The 24440-nt window shown below is 34.9% G+C and overlaps 1 non-coding gene across 1 annotated transcript; it reads right to left on the reverse strand.

Moving 5' to 3' along the window:
- Window positions 1-20197: 20197 nt before the first annotated feature.
- TRNAT-UGU (transfer RNA threonine (anticodon UGU)) lies at window positions 20198-20270 on the reverse strand. Its single transcript has one exon. It is a non-coding gene; the product is annotated as a tRNA-Thr (tRNA).
- Between the last annotated feature and the right edge of the window lie 4170 nt (window positions 20271-24440).

Here is a 24440-nt window from a genome sequence, read left to right on the forward strand (position 1 = left end):
AGGGGAAGGTGTATGAACATCAGGATACAATATTTTCCGATGATTTGACCATCCAAGAGAAATTAGCTTCAAAACCCTAGGAGAGGGAAAGAACCTTGCCTAGGAGCAACTGAAGCATGAACAAGGTGTAAAATGACCCAGTGGAACTTAACATGATGATGACAACCCTTTGAATGATGGTACAGTCAGTTGAATGGTGACATGGAACATCATTTGGACAACTTTGACAAGGGTAAAATCAAACCCTAGACCTAATGCCTAGTGACCAAATTTTTCTTGAAGACTCACTGAAATGACAAAATTTGACCTTGAAATTTTAAACTCACTTTGTAAGAGCATGTTTGATCACTGGAGGAAGGCTGCAAAGACTGACACTAACACTACCAACCGAGCTTTGTATTTCTCCACCTTTCCTTCTGCATTTGTCTTCTTCTTGAAAACCCATTTGTTTCCAATGGGTTTCCTTCCAGCCAGCAACTCCACCAGATCCTAAGCCTCATTTTTGTTAAAAGATGCCATTTCATCAACCATGGCCTCTTTCCAAAGTTTTCCATCCTCTAAATCTACTGCTTCCTTCATAATTCTGGGATCATCATCAGTAATAGATAAAGCAAAATTTTAATAGAAATTAGATGGACTATACCTTTTTGGTTGCCTTCTTTCTCGAACTGATCTTCTCACACCTGGAGTTTGTGGCTCTTCATCTTTTGATTCCTCTCCACTGCCTCTACCCAGAATTCTTGTCCTAACCTGGCACCACTGAGCATGCCTCTTGCCCTTTCCATCAATGTCTTGTTCATTTTTTCTGCAACTCCATTTTGCTCAGGTGTATATGGAGTAGTATTCTACCATGTTATACCATACTTCTTGCATAATTCTTCAAATTCCTTATTGAAAAACTCTCCACCATTATATTTCCTGAACACCTTCATCTTCTTCTCTTTCTGGTTTTCCACCAGAGCCTTAAATTCTTTAAACCTATTAAAGACTTCAGATTTATTCTTAAGGAAATATATCCATGTATTCCTTGAGAAGTCATCTATAAATGATACATAGTGCATAGACTTACCCAGTGATGGAACCTTCGCAGGTCCAAACACATCACTCTGCATAAGCTCTAATATATGTTTTGCCCTCTTACCACTAGATGGGAAACTCACCTGATTATACTTCCCATATACATAATTTTCATAGAAATAATAATCCCAAAATCTATTACTCACACCTTCTACCATACCTTTACCATGAAGTATTCGAAGGCCCTTCTCTCCAATATGTCCAAGCCTTTGATGCGGCAGCATGGTCTTCTCTATAGAGACCGCTAGATTTTCTGCTCCACTTTCAGGAACCACAAAACTATTGCACCCATCAACAACAGTTCTACCTTATAGCTTGTACAGAGTTCCAATCCGAACTCCCCGCATCAATACCAGTGCTCCTTGAACCATCTTGTAGGTATCCTTCTCGAACACTGTTTTTACCCTTGCATCATCCACCTTGCTTATAGAAATCAGATTTCTGGCCAATGCAGGAATATGAAGAACACCCAAAATTGTTCTAACCCTTCCACCTTGCAACTTCAACTTTAATTTTTCATGACCAACAATTCTATTCTTCCTATCACCCGCTAAGAAGACATCACCACCATCATTTTCTCATACTCGCAGAACCACTCTCTATGGCGATTGAAGTGAAAAGATGCACCTGAGTCAATCAACCATGTCTCATGATCTACATGTGTACTTGAAGAAGCCAAGTACACATCCCCACCTTCATCTGAGGTGATTTTCACCTCTGTAGAAGGAGCATCATCAGATGCCTTTCCTTTATCAGAAGCTTTAGATTTACAGTCCCTTTTGTAGTGCCCTTCCTTTCCGCATTTCCAACAAATCACCTTTACAGGTTTTCCTAGAGATTTAGATCTCCCTTTAGATTTATATCTCCCACTAGATGACTTATTTTTGTTTTTGTTCAGGGACCGTCCTCGTATATACAAGGAATCACCATTCTGGCTCTCCATATTTTTCCATCTCATCTCCTCCATCAGCAAGGATGAGACTATTTCATCAAACTGCAAGGCAGTTGCATTGCTACCTATTGCAATAACCAGACTATCCCACGAATCTGGTAGAGAACACAACAAACTGATGCACTTATCTTCATTTGAAATTTTAATATCAATAAATAATAACTAACTTACCACAGTATTAAATGCATTCATACACTCTATCACCGAGTCTCCATCTTTCATCCTCAGGTTATACATCTTTTTCCGTAGAAACAGTGTATTCACCTGAGACTTATATTGGTACAAAGTCCCTAACTTGTCCCACAAATCCTTAGTCGTAGCTTGCCCTTATACACTCAATAATACTGAATCTGAGACACACAATCATATTGTGCTCTTTACCTTCTGATCCAACTTCTTCCATTCTTCATCAGACACACCCATTGGTTTAGTACCCGGATCTACCATGTTCCATTGATCTTTATCCACCAACAAATCCTCCATCTTGTGTTTCCACAACTCAAAACTCTGACCATTAAATTTCTCAATCTCTATCTTTCCAGTACTTGCCATCTTCTTTCACCACTAAAATCAATCCTGCAAATCTGCCACTGAACAGGGTCTACCACAGGCCCAAGTGAAACCCCTTAGCAACAAAGGCGTCCCCTTGAAGCCAAATTAGCTCTGATACCAAATGTAGGTTTTAACCCCATACAAAAATTACCTGCATACAAATTCTAAAACACATAAAATAAACAATGCAAGAGCATAACACATAAAACACATATACACAGAGTTTTTCCCCTAGATCCCAAAACCAAGAGTACTAGCTTGATTTTTCATTATGTTCCTTTAAATGTTACAATACATATTTATACATGCCGAAGCATCAAATACCATGGACCAAAGTTCATCACGTCCAAAACCATGGACCGAAAACCATCGTGTCCAAATCCGTGTGTGTAAACCATGCACAAAACCATAGGTATGCCCGCCCAACCTAGAATAGGGTCCAAAAAAAAATTCCACGTGGCATTACCCCAGACCCCGTACAGGGGGGCTACCTGCCCCCCTCAAACCCCCCGGATAGGGGGGGTGTTAGGCCCCTATAATACTATTGTTTCCCCCATTATTATTGTCATTGTATCCCTTATTGTTATTATTGTTCCCCTATTGTCCCCATATTTTTATTAGTATGCCCCATATAAACCCACTGTTGTTATTTTTGTGTCCTTATGGTATCACTGTTATGTCGGCTTGATTGCATTATGACCCCTTAGACTCCTATATATAGAAGGGAGGGTTAGTCATTTGAATCATTCAAGAATTGTTCATTTGTGTAATGTAAAGGAGGTTTCCCCCTAGAAGAGGTTGAATTCTAAAGCATTGATCTATCTTTTTATCTTTTTGTGAGCTGGTTTTCTAACATTTAGTATCAGAGCTTTGGATTCTAAGGTTTCATTGCTCCAAATAGGTCATCATGGAATTTTCACTTTAACATTTTTTCTGCGACGTTTCAGAAGTGGAAAAAAAACCCATCTAAGACGAAATCACGATGAACCTTGTGCCCAAATTTCAGAGCTTGTCTCGCTATATTTTTGGACATATGATCTAAGGAAGTTAGTGTTTTTGCAAGCTCCAGAATTTAAGCTAAAACAGGTCATCGTGGGATTGTCGCTATCTCTTTCACTACAAAGTCTCAGAAGCTAAAACAAAAAACCATTTTAGAAGAAATCGTTCTGAACCTCGGTTCCGAATTTCAGATCTTGTCTTGCTATTTTGCGGAGATATAGTCTGAGGAAGTTAGGGTTTTTGCAGACCCACATATTATATTCCAAACAGGTCACCTAGGGAAAATCGCCATAACTTTAGTTTTGAGTATCATATTGAAATTTTGTAAGAAGTTTTAGAAAGAGGACAACCTGTAGGCTTTTGTGTATCAGTTTTAGGTACTAAGGTCGAAACAGTGACACGTGGAACATCGTACAAGTTCACTCTACTAAACTAGTTTATAATCAGGTCACAGTGGGAGATTTGGCATAAATCTTCCTTGGAGAATCCAATCTTGATCATACTTGTGGGGTTATAAAGTGGACTTAGAGGGCTACCGCAGGATGAAATTTTAGATATTCAAGATCTGCAGCTATAGAGATACAATAGATTCAATATTGAGCTCTTACAAAGTGAAAAAAAAGGTGTGTAGTTTTTTTTTAATTTTGCATAAGATTGGTTTGAAAGATTAGTTTGAAGGAATTCAAAGGGACTAGTGAAGAATTATTAGCATTAATTAATGCCCCAAATAAAGAAAATTGAAACACCTAGTAAGCAACCTGAAAGCTCTAGCATGATTCATGAAGAAGAGGAAGAAATGCAACATGATATATCAAAATTACAAGACCAAGTACAACAAATTTCATTCTCACTAAAGGTAAATGAAGCTAAGATGAATGGCATGGAAACTAATATGAATGGCATGCATGTTAATATGGAAGCTAAGATGGATGGCATGGAAGTTACGATGAATGGCATGGACACTAAGATGAATGGAATGGACGATAAGATGGAAGGATTGAAGATAAATTTGAATAAGTTGCTACAAGAAATGGTCACTAATGGTGAAAGGGTAGTAAAGGAAAATCATGATGAGAACAAAAGAAATGTTAATCACGATTTCATAAACTCTAATGTTGGATTGAAGACTCACCATGTTCCAAAAATTGATACGATGAAGTTTGATGGCAAGGATCCTGGGACATGGATATTACAGATGGAGCAATTTTTCGATCTCCATAATGTGAAAAACACACAAAAGGTACGTATTGTAATTTTATATTTGGAACCAAATTAGTTTGTATGTTATTGATGGATTTTCTCTCGTAAACGAATTTTCACTTGGGAAATTTTTATGGAAGAGATGATAGCACGTTATGAGGATAAAAAAAACAACACCTTTTTTAGCCAATTCATAAATCTCAAACAAAAGGGTTCAATGATGGAGTAGATTGAGGACTTCCAAAAATTGAACATAAGGGTAAACGATATTCTAGAGGAGAATAGGATTGATGTGTTCATAGGGACTTTAAAGGATAATATCCAACATGAGCTTCGCCTTTGGGAATGTGATTCATTGGAGAAGGCATTCAGGTTAGCAAGAAAAATGGAAAGAAAAATTATGGCAACTAGGAAGCCTACCACTCACAACTATAAAGATGGAAATGTCGTTGCCCCTAGCCTTCAACAACCTACAAGGTTGACACCACAAAAATTGGAAGAAAAAAGAGCAAAAGGGATTTGTTGTAGTTTGTTTTCGGGAAAACTAGTGTCTTTTTGATCTGCTAGTCCCACTATGATTGGCAGCTATCTTAGAAACAAACAATCAAAGAAATTTGCAATTTCCTCTATGTATGATAGACAAGAGAGAAGCACAGGAAAAACCTGGATATTCCACTTGAATCCTTGCTTGATTTCTCTCTCCCTTGATAGAGCTTGCAACTCCTCTCCTACTTGTCCCGCTTAGAGAATACCTATATTAGCATATAAATGTCCAAAAATTTATTCATATTTTTTAATCTAAATAATAATAAAAAACATAACAAAAACAAGCCTTAATATAAAATAATAAGTACTTACTGTCCACAAATGAAAAAGTGTGACACAAAATTATTGATTGCTTTATAATATTATATTATATTTTCCTTAATATTATTTTCAATTTTTAAAAATTAGAGAAAGACCAAAAAAAATACTCACCAATTCTTTTCATTTATTTATACTATTATAAGTTCCTATGTAAATTCTACGTACTTCTATTCATAACTGGAAGCTCTCTAATTTTTAGTGTTGCAGATCTATACAAGTGTGAGTAAGGATAAGAAGTGCATACAACGAATGACAATGGACAACAACAAAATCAATTTCAGAAATAATTACTTACAGACTACAGTAGAGCCTTTGCAACAAGAGAATATATTGGACAAAAGATTGATTAAGAAGACCAAGGGAAATGAATACTACAAGTATTTGGTGAAGTGGAAGGACCATCGAGTAGTTAATGGAACTTAGATGACTCACCATCCAATAGTTGATGCAACTTGGATGACTCCCACATTATTACATAAAAGTGGAAAAACTTGGAAACTTGTTTTTTTTCATTCCATAATTTTGTGTACACACATACACTAAAGCACACACATATCTATGTCTGTGTGCGTGTGTTGATATGGACTTGGATCATGCCATAGGATTTGTTTTAATCCTCATAACTAAAGGCAGTGATAATTGGACTATTATTTTATGACTACACGAGTTGGAGGCATGTAGGAGTGATAGATAATAGAGTTTAGAGCGGAGTAAACAAGTGGGCCACAAAAAACTTAGTCTTAGAGTCTATCACTTGAAAAGCATTGGTGTAACACAGCTAGAGTTTCTTCAAAAGAACCATCAAGAGACATATTGACGGTGATGTGTCGTGGGATTTTGTCCTCTGGGTAAGTGAAAAAGGGGCACACCAAGCAATTCATTGGGGCGATGAGCAAAAGGTAGATGTGGTAGTGAACCAATATAGAGAAGGCCAAGGCTACATGGAAGCTAGTTATATGGATATGAGTTGAGTGAAGTGGGACCACAACACCACTAACTCTTCCCGAAGGTAAAGGACTTACTCACACTTTTGAAAAGGGTTGGGGAGAATAGTTGATGAAGGGCATGGAAATAATTTGATAGGAATAATTATCATTCCTTAAACTGTGTCTCTTGGAGGATCTCCTTTGCACACAGCTTTCAATGGGATAGGGTGAAATCTCAACATAGATAAAATGATTGTGCACCAAAGTATAGCTCTAGGTGGCATCTAGAAGCTCACAAATAAAGAGAGAGGGGAGATAGGTCTCATGGCGTGGTAGCATTGCGAGAAGAAGGAGAAAATAGTATAAGCAGCTAGGGCTAATCATGTGAGTCGGGATAGTGTGAATTATACATATATGCAAAGGCCTCACTCATTAGTAGAAAAGAAGGCTTGGACTTGGGCTTTCATATAAAGGTAAGCCATCCTGTTTTAATCAGTGGCAGATCCTTCGCTATCGACAATGGGTAACCATCATTGTCTCCTGATTGATAGACTCTTACAGGTGTTCAACTTCAGCTCATCTATTCACACTTGCTAGATTGTACTGGGTACCTTGACTCTCATTATCATTATCGATGAGCAGTCTCGCGTTTGTTAATGGTATACATGATTGCCCGGTAATCAAACAATTTCTCACATGGTCGACTTCAGATCATTTGTTCCCATTGTGTAGAAATGTACCACGACGGTGAGTGAAGACCTCAGGTTGCATCAGCATTATTTGGTTCACTTGACATTTGCTCCTGTTGCTGCTAGTTCACACCATTCCAAATTATATGTTGCAGTCCTTCACAATGACATCTTATATGCCAGCATCCGAGTTGCGATGTAGAACCATCTTATTCCATCATGTTCATTTGGTACTATTATTATCAGTTTTTGACATCAGTGATTAGCTTCATGTTTCAGCTTCATTGATCATCTTCTAATATATGATATTCAGACCTGTACTTATTCGATTGTGATCAAATAATTCATTATGTACTTTCAATTCCTTATACTTGTATACACAGTGGATCCGCTTGTACTTGATATGCAGACATGCTTTACTTTCTCTGAGCATGCGTATGCCCGCCTCAGACAGATGTTTATTTTAGTTCTAATATGGTAACTTTTGACTCTTTGAGCTCATTTTTGTAGGAAATCTTATATATTCTCTCTTATGTTAAGATTTGAAGGAAATCATATATCTTTCTTATGTTTAAAGATGTAAGAGGGTAAACACTCCATTAAAAAAAATATGATCTCAATGTTAAAATGAAATGTTATTTAAATAATAAATGAGAAAAATTTAAATTTTTCTAAAGTAAAAAATAAATTAAATAAAGAAAATTGTTATTTATATTATATCTAATCACATAAATAATAGTAATAATAATTAAAACAATACACACAATATATTTAAGTTATAAAATAATCTAACTACTTATTGAAAAAATCTTATTATAAATTTAGTTATTTAAATATCATTTAAACACTTTAAAATGCCTCGTAAATTAATTTATTGATCATTTTTAAAATTTATTCTCCTGATGATGATGATGGTTAACGTCCAGTGAGACAAAACTTTGGTCTATCGGACCTATAGAAATGAATTATTTAGTTTGATTTAAGATTTTATTCCTATGCTCAAAAAGCTTGGAGAGAAGCCTTCTGATTTCACTGTAAGTTTGACATCGTAAAAGGCTAGGAACGTCAGTATTGCAAGAGAGATTTTGAAATTGAGATCTAATGTGGTTTTACACGGAGCACTCTAAGGGGAAGTGATTTTATTCCTGCATGTTCATATTCTTACAGAGATGGTAGAACCTTTCCATCCATGGTGTTCTAGGAACTTTCCAACGACCCGTTTCACTATGGAGCTCATGAGAGTTCGTTCTAATCTTGGCTATATTAACTTTCTTCTTTGAGCTATTTAAAACAGAGAGATACTTTTGATCTTCTAGGTTGGGGTTGATGACCTCCTTATAATACCTTAATTTTCTTTTAGCTGCTAAATCTTTCTCACACCACATTTTTTCTTTGAACTTCGACGTAACAATATTTTTAATGTTATTAATGTTTTATAATGCAACATTCTCATGAATCTCCCAATGGTTTAACCAGGCCCTGGTGTCTTTATGCCAGCCTTGCTTGAGCCTTAGGTGGTTTTGGATGGAATTTAAAGCTAGTTTAGGAAGTCTATGATCTCCTATGTTATTGAGTTTGCGCTTGTACAACAGAAGCCTAGTCATAGCTAGGCTCTCTAGAGGGTAAATACCCACTTCTATAAGGAGACTATGATAGGGTGTGTTGCTTTTAATTTTGGGGTTATACGTTATAAAAATCTTATGGATTTGCTCAATCTTTCTCCAGGATTCTCTAGAGATGCTACAACCCCAATCCTTGCCTCCATATAAGATAACCGGAGTGACTAAATTTTCAAAGAGGAACTTATTTCTATCCCACATTACGAGGTTTGCCATTTTACAATTATTTTCAAGACCAAAATAAGCTTTCCAACCCCCATTAATCCTTTTCTCAATGCTATAGTTCGAGTTGAGCTTTTGATGAATATCAATTCCTAGGTACTTGTAGGAAGATACTTCCTCCAAGTTACTATTGTCATAGATAAAATAATCATATCCAAACTAATATCCCAAAAATTATTTTTTTTTTTCAAATAATTAAAATAAAAAAATAAATCATTTATCAAATTATGAATTATAATGATTTTATTGACTAAATTCTATTAAACAAGTGAGAATAAAAAACTTCAAAAAAATTCCAACAAAATAAAGATGGAATACCATATCATAGATTGAACTCGTTGACTCCATATAATTTGCAAAATTAATATTTTCCCATAATCTTCACATCTAAAATAATAAACTTTTAATATTACAAAGTAATTTTTGTTTTAAATTTGGTTTTTTTGTTCATTAATGTTCAACCATAATGAACCTTTTATATTAGAAAATGAATTCGGTATAAACATAATCTTTATTAACATATATATGTCCAAATATTTATTCATATTTTTTAATCTAAATAATAATAAAAAAACAGAACAAAAACAAGACTTAATATAAAATAATAAGTACTTATTGTCCACAAATGAAAAAGTGTGACACAAAATTATTGATTGCTTTATAATATTATATTATATTTTCCTTAATATCATTTTCCATTTCTAAAAATTAGAGAAAGACCAACAAAAAATACTCACCAATTCTTTTCATTTATTTATAATATTATAAATTTCTATGTAAATTCTTAGTACTTCTATTCATAAATGGAAGCTCTCTAACTTTTAGTGTTGTAGATCTATACAAGTGTGAGTAAGGACAAGAAGTGCATACAACAAATGAAAATGGACAACAACAAAATCAATTTCAGAAACAATTACTTACAGACTACAGTAGAGCCTTTGCAACGAGAGAATATTTTGGACAAAAGATTGATTAAGATGACCAAGGGAAATGAATACTACAAGTATTTGGTGAAGTGGAAGGACCATCGAGTAGTTAATGGAACTTGGATGACTCACCATCCAATAGTTGATGCAACTTGGATGACTCCCACATTATTACAGAAAAGTGGAAAAACTTGGAAACATGTTTTTTTTTATTCCTTAATTGTGTGTACACACACACACACACTAAAACACACACATATCTATGTGTGTGTGCGTGTGTTGATATGGACTTGGATCATGCCCTAAGATTTTTTAATCCTCGTTACCAAAGGCAGTGATAACTGTACTACTATTTTATGACTACATGAGTTAGAGGCATGTAGGAGTGATAGCTAATAGAGATGAGAGCGTAGTAAACAAGTGGGCCACAAAAAACTTTGTCTTTTGAGTTTCAATTAGAGTCTATCACTTGAAAAGCATTGGTGTAACACAACTAGAGTTTCTTCAAAAGAACCATCAAGAGACATCGTGAGGGTGATGTGCCGTGGGAGTTCGTCCTCCGGGTGAGTGAAAAAAGAGCACACCAAGAAATTCATTTGGGTGATGAGCAGAAGGTAGATGTGGTAGTGAACCAATATAGAGAAGGCCAAGGTTACATGGAAGCTAGTTATATGGAACGAGTTGAGTGAAGTGGGAGCACAACACCACTAAATCTTCCCCAAGGTAAAGGACTTACTCACACTTTTAGGAAGGGTTGGGGACAATAGTTGACGAAGGGCGTGGAAATAATTTGATAGGAATAATTCTCATTCCTTAAACTATGCCTCTCAGAGGACCTCCTTTGCACACAACTTTCAATGGTATAGGGTGAAATCTCAACATAGATAAAATGGTTGTGCATAAAAGTATTGCTCGAGGTGGCATCTAGAAGCTCACAAATAAGGAGAGAGGGGACATAAGTCTCATGGTGTGGTAGCATTGCGAGAAGAAGGAGAAAATAGTATAAGCGGCTAGGGCTAATCATGTGGGTCGGGATAGTGTGAATTATACATATACGCAAAGGCCTCACTCACTAGTAGAAAAGAAGGCTTGGACTTGGGCTTTCATATAAAGGTAAGCCATCCTATTTTAATCAATGGTAGATCCTTCACTATCGACAGTGCGAAACCATCATTATCTCCTGATTGATATATTCTTACAGGTGTTCGACTTCACCTCATCTATTCACACTTGTTAGATTGTACTGGGTACCTTGACTCTCATTATCATTATCGGTGAGTAGTCTCACGTTTGTTAATGGTATACATAAATGACCTGTAATCAAACGATTTCTCACATGGTCGTCTTCATATCATTTATTCCCATTGTGTAGAAATGTACCACGACATTCAGTGAAGACCTCAGGTTGCATCAGCATTATTTGGTTCACTTGGCAGTTGCTCCTGTTGCTGCTAGTTCACACCATTCCAAATTATATGTTGCATTCCTTCACAGTGACATCTTATATGTCAGCATCCGAGTTGCGATGTAGCACCATCTTATTCCATCATGTTCATTTGGTACTATTATTATCAGTTTTTGACATCAGTGATTAGCTTCATATTTCAGCTTCATTGATCATCTTCTTATATATGATATTCACACTTGTACTTATTCGATTGTGATCAGATGATTCATTATGTACTTTCAGTTCCTTATACTTTTATACATAGTGGATCCACTTGTACTTGATATGCGGACATGCTGTAATTTCTCCGAGCATGGTTATGCCTTCCTCAGACAGTTGTTTCTTTTAGTTCTAATATGATAACTTTTGACTCTTTCATCTCATTGTTGTCACTATGAGATGAAAATCATGTTGGAGATGATGATATCATCTATCATTCATATCTGGAAGGCTTATATATTATATTTCCTAGGTTGAGAGTTGTAAGAAAGCTTATATATTATCTCTTAAGATTTGAAGGAAATCACATATCTTTCTTATGTTTAAAGATGTAAGAGGGTAAACACTCCATTAAAAAAAGTATGATCTCAGTGTTAAAATGAAATGTTATTTGAAGAATAAATGAGAAAAATTTAAATTTTTCTAAAGTAAAAAAAAAAATATTGTTTATATTATATCTAATCACATAAATAATAATAATAATAATTAAAAAAATACACATAATATATTTAAGTTATAAAATAATCTAATTATTTATTGAAAATTTATTATTATAAATTTAGCTATTTAAATATAATTTAAACACTTTAAAATGCCTCGTAAATTAATATATTGATCATTTTGAAAATTTATTCTCCTTATGATGATGATGGTTAACGTCCATTGAGACCAAACCTTGGTCTATCGGACCTATAGAAACAAATTATTTAGTTTGATTTAAGATTTTATTCCTATGCTCGAAAGCTTGGAGAGAAGCCTTTCGAGTTCACTGTAATTTTGACATCGTAAAATGCTAGGAACGTCAGTATTGCAAGAGAGATTTTGAAATTGAGATCTAATGTGGTTTTACACGGAGCACTCTAAGGGGAAGTGATTTTATTCCTCCATGTTCGTATTCTCACAGAGATGGCAGAACCTTTCCATCCATGGTGTTTTAGGAACATTCCAACGACTCGTTTCACTATGGAGCTCATGAGAATTCATTATAATCTTGGCTATATTAATTTTCCTCTTTGAGCTATTTAAAACAGACAGATACTTTTGATCTTCTAGGTTGGGGTTGATGACCTCCTTATAATACCTTAATTTTCTTTTAGCTGCTAAATCTTTTTCACACCACATTTTTTCTTTGAACTTCTAAGTAACAATATTTTTAATGTTATTAATGTTTTACAATGCAAGATTCTTGTCAATCTCCCAATGGTTTAACCAGGCCCTGGTGTCTTTGTATCAGCCTTGCTTGAGCCTTAGGTGGTTTTGGATGGAATTTAAAGCTAGTTTAGGAAGTCTATGATCTCCTATGTTATTGAGTTTGCGCTTGTACAACAGAAGCCTAGTCATAGCTAGGCTCTCGATAGGGTGACAACCCACTTCTATAAGGAGAATAGGATAGGGTGTGTTGCTTTTAATTTTGAGGTTATATGTTATAAAACTCTTCTGGATTTTCTCAATCTTTCTCCAGGATTCTCTAGAGATGCTACAACCCCAATCCTTACATCCATATAAGATAACCAGAGTGACTAAATTTTCAAAGAGGAACTTCTTTCTATCCCACATTACGAGGTTTGCCATTTTATAATTATATTCAAGACCAAAATAAGCTTTCCACCCCCCATTAATCCTTTTCTCAATGCTATAGTTCCAGTTGAGCTTGTGATGAATATCAATTCCTAGGTACTTGTAGGAAGATACTTCCTCCAAGTTACTATTGTCATACATAAAATAATCATATCCAAACTAATATCCCAAAAACTAATAATAATAATAATATATATATAATATATTAATATTATAATAATATTATTAATATAATTAATAATATTATTAATATTCCCTAGGTTTATATCAATTTCTTATTAGAATTAATTCTTCCCTAGGTATAAAATTAAATTAATTTCATATTAAAATTAATATTATATACTTAAACAAATTAATAATATATTTAATATTAATAATATAAGTAGTATGAATAGTATTATAATTAATAATAATATAATGAATATAATTAATATTAATTAATTAATATATTAATAACAATAAAATAATTAATATAATTAATTAATAATAATAATTAATATAATTATTATTAATTAATATAATAATATTAATATTAATATAATCAATTTAATTAATATTAATAATATAATTAATTAGTATTATTAATATTATTAATAATCTAATTAAATTATTTAGAAATTAATTTCTTAAAAAAAATAATAATTAAAAAAAATAAAATTAATTAAAATAAATAAAAATTATTAATTCAGCCGACATGTTTGTTATTCCTAAATGTTTTATCCTCATCACTATATATTACTTCTCCGCTGCTCTTCTGCCATCATCATTCTCTCATCCTGATGATGGATCCCACTTGGGATTTGAAACGTTGGTTCAAAAATGATAAAACTGTGGATTCTCCGGTCAATGATTCAAAATATCTTCTTCTTTTTTTAAGTAATTAAAATAAAAAAATAAATCATTTATCAAATTATGAATTATAATGATTTTATTGACTAAATTCTATTAAACAAGTGAGAATTAAAAAATTCAAGAAAATTCCAACAAATTAAAGATGGAATACCATATCATAGATTGAACTTGTTGATTCCATATAATTTGCAAAATTAATCTTTTTCCATAATCTTCACATCTAAAATAATAATCTTTTAATATTACAAAGTAATTTTTATTTTAAATTTGGTTTTTTTTGTTCATTAGTGTTCAACCATAATGAACCTTTTATATTAGAAAATGAATTCGGTATAAACATAATCTTCATTAACATATATATGTCCAAAAATTTATTCATATTTTTTAATGTAAATAATAATAAAAAATATAATAAAAACAAGCCTTAATATAAAATAATAAGTACTTATTGTCCACAAATGAAAAAGTGTGACACAAAATTATTGATTGCTTTATAATATTATATTATATTTTCCTTAATATCATTTTCAATTTTTAAAAATTAGAGAAAGACCAACAAAAAATACTCACCAATTCTTTTCATTTATTTATAATATTATAAGTTTCTATGTAAATTCTATGTACTTCTATTCATAAATGGAAGCTCTCTAATTTTTAGTTTGCAGATCTGTACAAGTGTGAGTAAGGATAAGAAGTGCATACAACAAATGACAATGGACAACAACAAAATCAATTTCAGAAACAATTACTTACAGACTACAGTAGAGCCTTTGTAATGAGAGAATATATTGGACAAAAGATTGATTAAGAAGACCAAGGGAAATGAATACTACAAGTATTTGGTGAAGTGGAAGGACCATCAAGTAGTTAATGGAACTTGGATGACTCACCATCCAATAGTTGATGCAACTTGAATGACTCCCACATTATTACAGAAAAGTGGAAAAACTTGGAAACATGTTTTTTTTCATTCCTTACTCAGATCTAAAATTGGGTAGTTCGGGATTGGGACCCATTTACATTCTTTCTCTCATACTTGATTCATGTCAAATATGAATCAATAGACATTCAAATAACATTTCATTTCATTGAATTAATTTTATAATAAGCCATGGACGAAACAAAATATGTGAATCAATTAGAATTGATTGTATTTATTGTTCGGTCCTTTGGTCTTCCACTCATGGTGGGTGGGATAATAATGAAGAAGTTGACGTAAAAATATAAGAATTTGATCTATTTCAAAGGAGTATATTCATGTTCCTATTTCCCTAATATAATACTTTCTGGCTGGATATTTTCATTAATATATAGTCTCATTCCTACCTATTCTTGCATCCTTTATTTCCAGAGCTTTGGCTCCCATTGGTCAAGAACCGGACTACTAGTTACGAATCAAGTATCGAACCAATGGGAAGATACTTGGATCCGATCTAAGATCATTATATGTTCGCTCCAGTTCTTGTTGTTCTTGATGTTGGAACAGTCTCCCTTTCTCTATGGGCTATGAGTTCTAGTATACAGGGTATATCTGCATTTATAGGAGCTTCAATTCTCGTGCTTATTTTCATCGTTGGTTCAGTCCATGCGTGGCGAAGAGGAACATTGGAATGGTCCTTAATTTCCGAGTGGGGGAGGGAAGTACAAAATGACATAAAGCCAATGATGAATCCTATGAAGTTACCTTTACTCGATCAAACAATTTTGAATCCAGATATTTAAACTACCCCAAACGATCTGTCGAACGAATTGGGCCAGACTCTCCAGTTTATGAACGCTCCTTTACAGTATTAATTGTGGTTTCATCAAATTCGCTTCATTAATAGATTTGCGATTCGACTCCGATCGTTACGGTCCGGTACCAAGATCTGGACCTTCTCCAGGTTATTTTTTAAGGGTTCGGATGAACCCTCTTTTGGTCAGAACCAAAACACTAGATGAGTTATTCATCCCCGTTCTTATTACCAATGAAATGGATCCAATAGTTCCGATTGTACCAATAATTAGATTATTGGCTACAGAAAAATTCTGTGACATATCAGGGCGGCCAATTAGTAAATTGTCTTGGACCAGTCTAACAGATGATGATATCCTCGATCGATTCGATCAAATTTGGAGAAATCTTTTTCATTACTACAGTGGATCCTTTGATCGAGATGGTTTATATCGTATAAAGTATATACTTTTATTATCATGTGCTAAAACTTTAGCCTGTAAACATAAAAGTACGATACGTGTAGTTCGGAAGGAATTAGGTCCAGAACTCTTTAAAAAATCGTTTTCAAAAGAACGAGAATTTGATTCTCTGCCTTTTTCATCAAAAGCGGCGGCCCGTTCGCAGAGAGAACGAATTTGGCATTTAGATATTCCCCAGATAAATCCCCTAGCTAATTCCTGGCAAAAGATACAGGATCTGAAAATAGAAAACTTATTTGACCAATGAAATGCTCTTTGAGTAATTGCCTCGATTCAGAATCATTTTTATTTTTCTATCCGAGAACTAATAGGAAATAGATACATTACATGGGGAAAGCCGTGTGCAATGAGAATTGCAAGCACGGTTTGGGGAGAGATTTCTCGCTCTTACTGATACTGAAGAGCAGATCATCCACTCCATCTGACAAGCTCCGGGTTCGAGTCCCGGGCAACCCGGATCAAATTTCTGATAGGTACCTCTGTGCACTTATTCTGGTTCTGGATCTAATCAAGTTTTTTTTAATATTTGTTTCTATTCACAGGGAACGAACTATCGCACTATGGGTTCTCCAGAAAGGTGATAAATAATTGATATTCCACTCATATAAATTTATTAATAATTTGGTTCCAGAATTGCGTTGCACTTCGTTATAGCGAAAAAAAAAAAATACTTATTCGATCCTATCTGTTCTCATTCCAATTGATCTTCCATTTCTGGAACCAGGAATAAATAATTTGATGGAGTATCTAACCACAGATAGATCTATAGAGTGTGGAATATATCTAAAAAATAAAGATAGAGTCTATCTAAAATACCTCTATATTCTATCCATATAGTATAGATTCAGTATCTATCCCGTTGGGATAGATATTTAAATTCCATCCCAGATATTGGTTGACATTGATACATGGATCATATTATACTGTAAAATAACAAGCCTTATGCTTGGGAGCCTCTGATGATTTTATAAACGAAGTTCTGACCATGACTGCAATTATAGAAAGACGCGAAAGCGCAAATTTATGGAGTCGCTTCTGCGACTGGATCACTAGCACTGAAAACCGTCTTTACATTGGATGGTTCGGCGTCTTGATGATCCCTACCCTATTGACCGCAACCTCTGTATTCATTATTGCTTTCATCGCAGCTCCTCCAGTAGATATTGATGGTATTCGTGAACCTGTTTCTGGTTCTCTTCTTTATGGAAACAATATTATCTCCGGTGCCATTATTCCTACCTCTGCAGCTATCAGTTTGCACTTCTATCCCATCTGGGAAGCAGCTTCCGTCGATGAATGGCTATACAACGGGGGTCCTTACGAGCTAATCGTTCTACACTTCCTACTTGGTGTAGCTTGCTATATGGGTCGTGAGTGGGAGCTTAGCTTCCGTCTAGGTATGCGTCCTTGGATTGCTGTTGCATACTCAGCTCCTGTTGCAGCTGCTACTGCCGTTTTCTTGATCTACCCTATTGGTCAAGGAAGCTTCTCTGACGGTATGCCTCTAGGAATCTCTGGTACTTTCAATTTCATGATTGTATTCCAGGCTGAGCACAATATCCTTATGCATCCATTCCACATGTTGGGTGTAGCTGGCGTATTCGGCGGCTCTCTATTCAGTGCTATGCTATTCTTCAATATTTTAAAGTTATTTCTTTCACCTTTATCAATATAAAGAGATACTTTGAACTCATCAAGTCTTTAAAGCATCCATCATACATGATAGAGTTGCAAAAAATGATTAATCCTCCCGTGCCTAATAGCTTTCTCTATTATACAATAGAAAGATCCAGTTCTCTTCCACAGATTATGAATAGTGTTTTTTCTACGAATATGAATATGAATATGAAGACGAAGAGGAAGACGAAGACGAAGAGGAAGACAAAGAATAGAAATAAAAAATTTCTTATAACTATAATAAGAGAGTTGAACGGATTGTGCTCTAGTATGGATATCTCCGAAGAAGAGATGAACTTACTAGTTCAGTTTCTAATGACGGAAAAAGCCCTTTTTAAATTTGAATCAATTTTTACTTACAGTCATAATTTATTCAAGAATGAATTTGGAGATCAAATCATTAGACAGCCAGGGCTTATTCACTTACGATATTTGGCCTACACTTATCAAAAAGGTCTAATTAATTACGGGTTCAATCCATTTTGTTTAGCAGAAAGATGGGTATTCCTTGCTTTTTGTCAGAAGATTACCTCTTCACAAATATTGTGTCAAACCAACCCCACATTTCATGGAAAACCTTTCTCACTCCACTCAGGATCATTACTTTCCAAAGGGATTTTACTGATAGGTCCTATGGGAACTGGCCGATCCTATTTGGTCAAAAGTCTAGCAGCAGACTCATATGTTCCTTTAATAAGAATATCTCTGAAGAAGCTCTGGTATGGTGAGTATTTAGATTACCCTCTTGAACGTATTCCTACTGAGTTTGATCCTTTTGTGAAAGACAAAATGGAAGATTTCCATATTACCTTAGAATTGGCGAAAAGAATGTCTCCTTGCATAATATGGATTCCAAACATTCATGAACTGAATTTAAATGACGCAACTAACTATTTATTTGGTTTTGGCTTCACTGACGTGTTCCTTAGTGTATTAATGAGCACTCTCTTTAGATTTAGAGATGGTGAAAAAGATTCTATGAGAAATATTCTTGTTATTGCTTCGACTCATATCCCCCAAAGAGTGGATCCAGCTCTAATAGCTCCAAATCGATTAGATAGATCGATCAATATTCGAATGCTTGTTATCCCACAACGACAAAGGGAATTTCCTATTCTTTTATGTAGCAAAGGATTATACTCGGGAAAATACCAGTGGTTTCTTGATCACGACCAGCTAAAGCTATAGTTCCATTAAAGAGCGTTTCCACGGGGTAGGACCTCCTCAGGGAATATAAGGTTTTCATGAGGCTGATCTTGAGCCGCCATCCAAGCATGAATACCTTCGTTCAGGAGAATATTTTTCGTGTAGAAAGTCTCAGATTCAGGATCTTCTGCTGCACGGATCTCCTGGGAAACAAAATCATAGGCACGTAAGTTTAGAGCTAGACCAACTACTCCAATGGCACTCATCCATAAACCGGTCACTGGCACAAATAACATGAAGAAATGTAACCAACGTTTATTGGAAAAAGCAACCCCAAAAATCTGGGACCCTTGTAGGAACGACCTTAAAACCGCTTAATTCAGAATATGGTAAAGTAGCTCCTGGATGGGGAACTACTCCTCTTATAGGTTTTGCAATGGCTCTATTTGCAGTATTCCTATCTATTATCTTGGAGATTTATAATTCTTCCGTTTTATTGGATGGGATTCCGGTTAGTTGGGGCTGAGGAACTCCAAAATTCACCTGGTGAGCTCTTGAAGAAAAAAAAAGAACTGAGGGATTCAAACCCAGACCAAATAGTGGCTTTGAGTTTTTAGCTTATCTTATTCCAATAGTTTGATCATGTAATTACTTTTCTATAAGGATTTTTGGAATATGGGTGTGCGACTTGTTGAAATCGATCCATATTTATAGTACAGAAGACCGATCTGTTATCTTCATCAAGATGGTCCTACCTCGTTGGATATTTAATTTCTAGAATATTGAATCTCTAGAGCACGAGGTCTATCATAGATATGTTCCGGAAACCCGTATGAGTACTACTGGAATTCTTTTATATGGAAAACGAAGATCTTTCTCCAATTTGTTATTGATCCTAATAGCTCCAATCATTTCATTCATCCCGTTCCTAGTTGGGAGTAAATGATCATGGCATGACGGACCCGACGAACGATCGTAAGAGTATTCTCCATTCCATCTTGATCCTAACAAAACTTTGTGGATTATGGAAATGAGAGGAACGGAACGGAAAAGAGCCAGCTATCGGGATCGAACCGATGACCATCGCATTACAAGTGCGATGCTCTAACCTCTGAGCTAAGCAGGCTCGATGGAATATCACTCCCCATTTCATTGGGGTGAGATCCATAGATTCCTTTGGAATCCTAACGATTATAGCGCGAATCAGATTCAATGACGCAATCCAGATTACGATTACAACGGAACATTGTTTGAATGTAGATTCTTTCAAGGGAAAGAAAGGAGAAGTAAGGGTCAATTGATATCGATCGTTTTACTCACTCTTCCAAATCGACTAGGGGAGGATAATAACATTGCATTTCAAATGGATAAATAATATAATGATTCCCAGTCATATTCGATTGGGGTAGAGATAGAGAAGGGGAGAGAAGGGGAGAGAAGGGGAGTAGGGGAGTAGGGGAGGATATTTCTCCCACCCAATATTGAGCAAATATCCAATGAATAATGCTGATGGATATTACATAATAGGATTAGATCAAGGTATGATCTTGTTCTTCGAGAAGGGGATATGGCGGAATTGGTAGACGCTACGGACTTGATCGAATTGAGCCTTGGTATGGAAACCTACCAAGTGATAGCTTCCAAATCCAGGGAACCCTGGGATATTTTGAATGGGTAATCCTGAGCCAAATCCGGTTCATGAAGACAATGTTTCTTCTCCTAAGGTAGGAAGGGGATAGGTGCAGAGACTCAATGGAAGCTATTCTAACGAATGAATCTCATTTGGTCCAATACTGTAGTTATAGAATGATCTATTTACACCTCAAAAATGGAGAGAGATGTTATATAACATCAGAAAAAACTGGCGATCAGAACTCGTTCCAAGCATTTTATTCATAAGATAGATGCCAGATTCGAGTTGAAGTACTGATTTGACATTAAGTAATCCAATTATGAACTTATCTACTCTAGATGGAGAATTGAATTATTTTTTGGAATAAATGGTTGGACGAGGATAAAGATAGAGTCCAATTCTACATGTCAATGTAAACAACAATGCAAATTGCAGTAGGAGGAAAATCCGTTGGCTTTATAGACCGTGAGGGTTCAAGTCCCTCTATCCCCACCCAGGTTCGTTCCCGAACGGACTGATCTATCTTCTCCAATTCCATTGGTTCGAATCCATTCTAATTTCTCGATTCTTTTACCTCGCTATTTTTTTTTCATGAAGAGAAGAAATTAGAACATGAATCTTTTCATCCATCTTATGACCAGTTGAGTTGATCTGTTAATAAGCTGATCATATGATCAATTGATTTTGTGATATATGATCTACATATATTAGATCATTTTTAAATTATTCAATTGCAGTCCATTTTTATCATATTAGTGACTTCCAGATCGAAAATAATAAATATCATTCTAAAAACTAGTAAAAATACCTTTTTACTTCTTTTTAGTTGACACAAGTTAAAACCCTGTACCAGGATGATCCACAGGGAAGAGCGTGTACACACACACACACTAAAACACACACATATCTATGTGTGTGTGTGTGTGTGTGTGTTGATATGGACTTGGATCATGCCCTAGGATTTTTTGTAATCCTCGTAACCAAAGGCAGTGAGAATTGGACTACTATTTTATGACTACATGAGTTGGAGGCATATAGGAGTGATAGCTAATAGAGCTGACAGAGGAGTAAACAAGTGGGCCACAAAAAATTTAGTATTTTGAGTTTTAATTAGAGTCTATCACTTGAAAAGCATTGGTGTAACAACTATAGTTTTGTCAAAAGAACCATCGATAGACAGCGTGAGGGTGATTTGTCATGGGAGTTCGTCCTCCGGGTGAGTGAAAAAGGAGCACACCAAGCAATTCGTCGGGGTGATGAGTAGAAGGAGGATGTGGAAGTGAACCAATATAGAGAAGGCCAAGGTTACATGGAAGCTAGTTATATGGAACGAGTTGAGTGAAGTGGGACCACAACACCACTAACTCCTCCCGAAGGTAAAGGACTTACTCACACTTTTAAAAAGGGTTGGGGACAATAGTTGATGAATGGCATGGAAATAATTTGATAGGAATACTTCTCATTCCTTAATGTGTGCCTCTTGGAGAATCTCCTTTGCACACAACTTTCAATGGGATAGGGTGAAATCTCAACATAGATGATAGGGTATAAGCAACTAGGGCTAATCATGTGAGTCGGGCTAGTTTGAATTATACATATACGCAAAGGTCTCAATGACTAGTAGAAAAGAAGGCTTGGACTTGGGCTTTCATCTAAAGGTAAGCCATCCTCTTTTAATTATAATTAAAAGCTTGGTTGCAGTAGTTTTGGTTTAAGTATTGGGGTTTATAATAATTTTTATAAAAGTTTATAGCCTGCATTACAGAATAATCTTTCCAACAATATATCCTATGCTCCCATTTGAGCTAGGTAATTGGTGGCAAAATTCCTTCAAGGATAGCATATCCAAATGTAGGCTACTTGTATTTTCTTTAGGTCATCTTAACAAAATATTCCATATCTCTTTATTCTTATGGAATTATAGGGAGTGCCAAATACACTTGGAAATGTCTTAGAGTTTTTTGTTTGACTATATGATCTCCTCTTTCAGTGGGACAAACTTTGACATAAAAAACAACCATTTTCAATAGATTGGAACCATTTTAAATTTGGTTTTTTTTTTGTTCGTTAATGTTCAAGCATAATGAACCTTTTATATTATAAAATGAATTCACTATAAACATAATCTTTATCAACATATATGCCCAAAAGTTTAGTCATATTTTTTAATCTAAATAATAATAAAAAACATAAGAGAAACAAGCCTTAATATAAAATAATAAGTTCTTACTTTCCACAAATGAAAAAGTGTGACAAAAAATTATTGATTTCTTTATAATATTATCTTACATCTTCCTTAATATCATTTTTAATTTTTAAAAATTAGAGAAAGACCAACAAAAAGTACTCACCAATTCTTTTCATTTATTTATAATATTATAATTTTATATGTAAAGTTTAGGTACTTCTATTCATAAATGGAAGCTCTCTAATTTTCAATGTTGCAGATCTATACAAGTGTGAGTAAGGATAAGAAGTGCATACATCAAATGGAAATGGACGAAAACAAATCAATTTCAGAAACAATTACTTACAGACTATAGTAGAGCCTTTGCAACGAGAGAATATATTGGACAAAAGATTGATTAAGAAGACCAAGGGAAATGAATACTACAAGTATTTGGTGAAGTGGAAGGACCATCGAGTAGTTGATGGAACTTGGATGACTCACCCTCCAATAGTTGATGCAACTTGGATGACTCCCACATTATTATAGAAAGGTGGAAAAACTCGTGAAGACCTCATGGGCATGAGCCCATGAATTTGGATGAATGCCACATTATTACATAAAAGTGGCAGAACTGTTGAAGACCTCATGGGTAGGAGCACATGAAGACCTTATGGGAAGGAGCCCATGAATTCTCTGTTACTTGGGAGTATGATGAAGAGGAATTCATAAAATTTGATTGATTGAGAGGTAAAAATATTTTATGAGAGTTGGTTCCTTAATGGTGGGTTTGTTAGAATAGAGTTGTTTTCGATTGCCATGTAATTCATTTAAATTAGATAACTGTTGGGATTTGGTTCATTTTCCCTAAATTGGTCAATTCGATCATGTTTCTATGGTTTTAGAGCGAGTTGTAGTGAAGTATTTATTTAATGATTGATTTAGTAAAAACAGTGAGTGATTTTTCTAAAAATAACTTGGAAACCACTTTCTTTTTATTCCTTAATTGTGCACACACACACACACACACACACTAAAACACACACATATCTATTTGTGTGTGCGTGTGCTGATATGGACTTGGATCACGCCCTAGGATTTGTTTCAATCCTTGTAACCAAAGGCAGTGATAATTGGACTATTATTTTAAGACTGCATGAGTTGGAGGCATGTAGGAGTGATAGCTAATAGAGCTCAGAGCGGAGTAAACAAGTGGGACACAAAAAACTTAGTCTTTTGAGTTTCAATTAGAGTCTATCACTTGAAAAGAATTGGTGTAACACAACTAGAGTCTCGTCAAAAGAACCATCAAGGGACAGCATGAGGGTGATGTGTCGTGGGAGTTCATCCTCGGGGTGAGTGAAAAAGGAGCGCACCAAGAAATTCGTTGGGGTGATGAGCGAAAGGAGGATGTGGTAGTGCACCAATATAGAGAAGGCCAAGGTTACATGGAAGCTAGTTATATGGAACGAGTTGAGTGAGGTGGGACCACAACA

Source organism: Pinus tabuliformis, chromosome 1_1 (assembly GCF_031772625.1).
Source record: "Pinus tabuliformis cultivar Carrire ecotype Pingquan chromosome 1_1, CPIR1, whole genome shotgun sequence".
Taxonomy (NCBI): Eukaryota; Viridiplantae; Streptophyta; class Pinopsida; order Pinales; family Pinaceae; genus Pinus; species Pinus tabuliformis.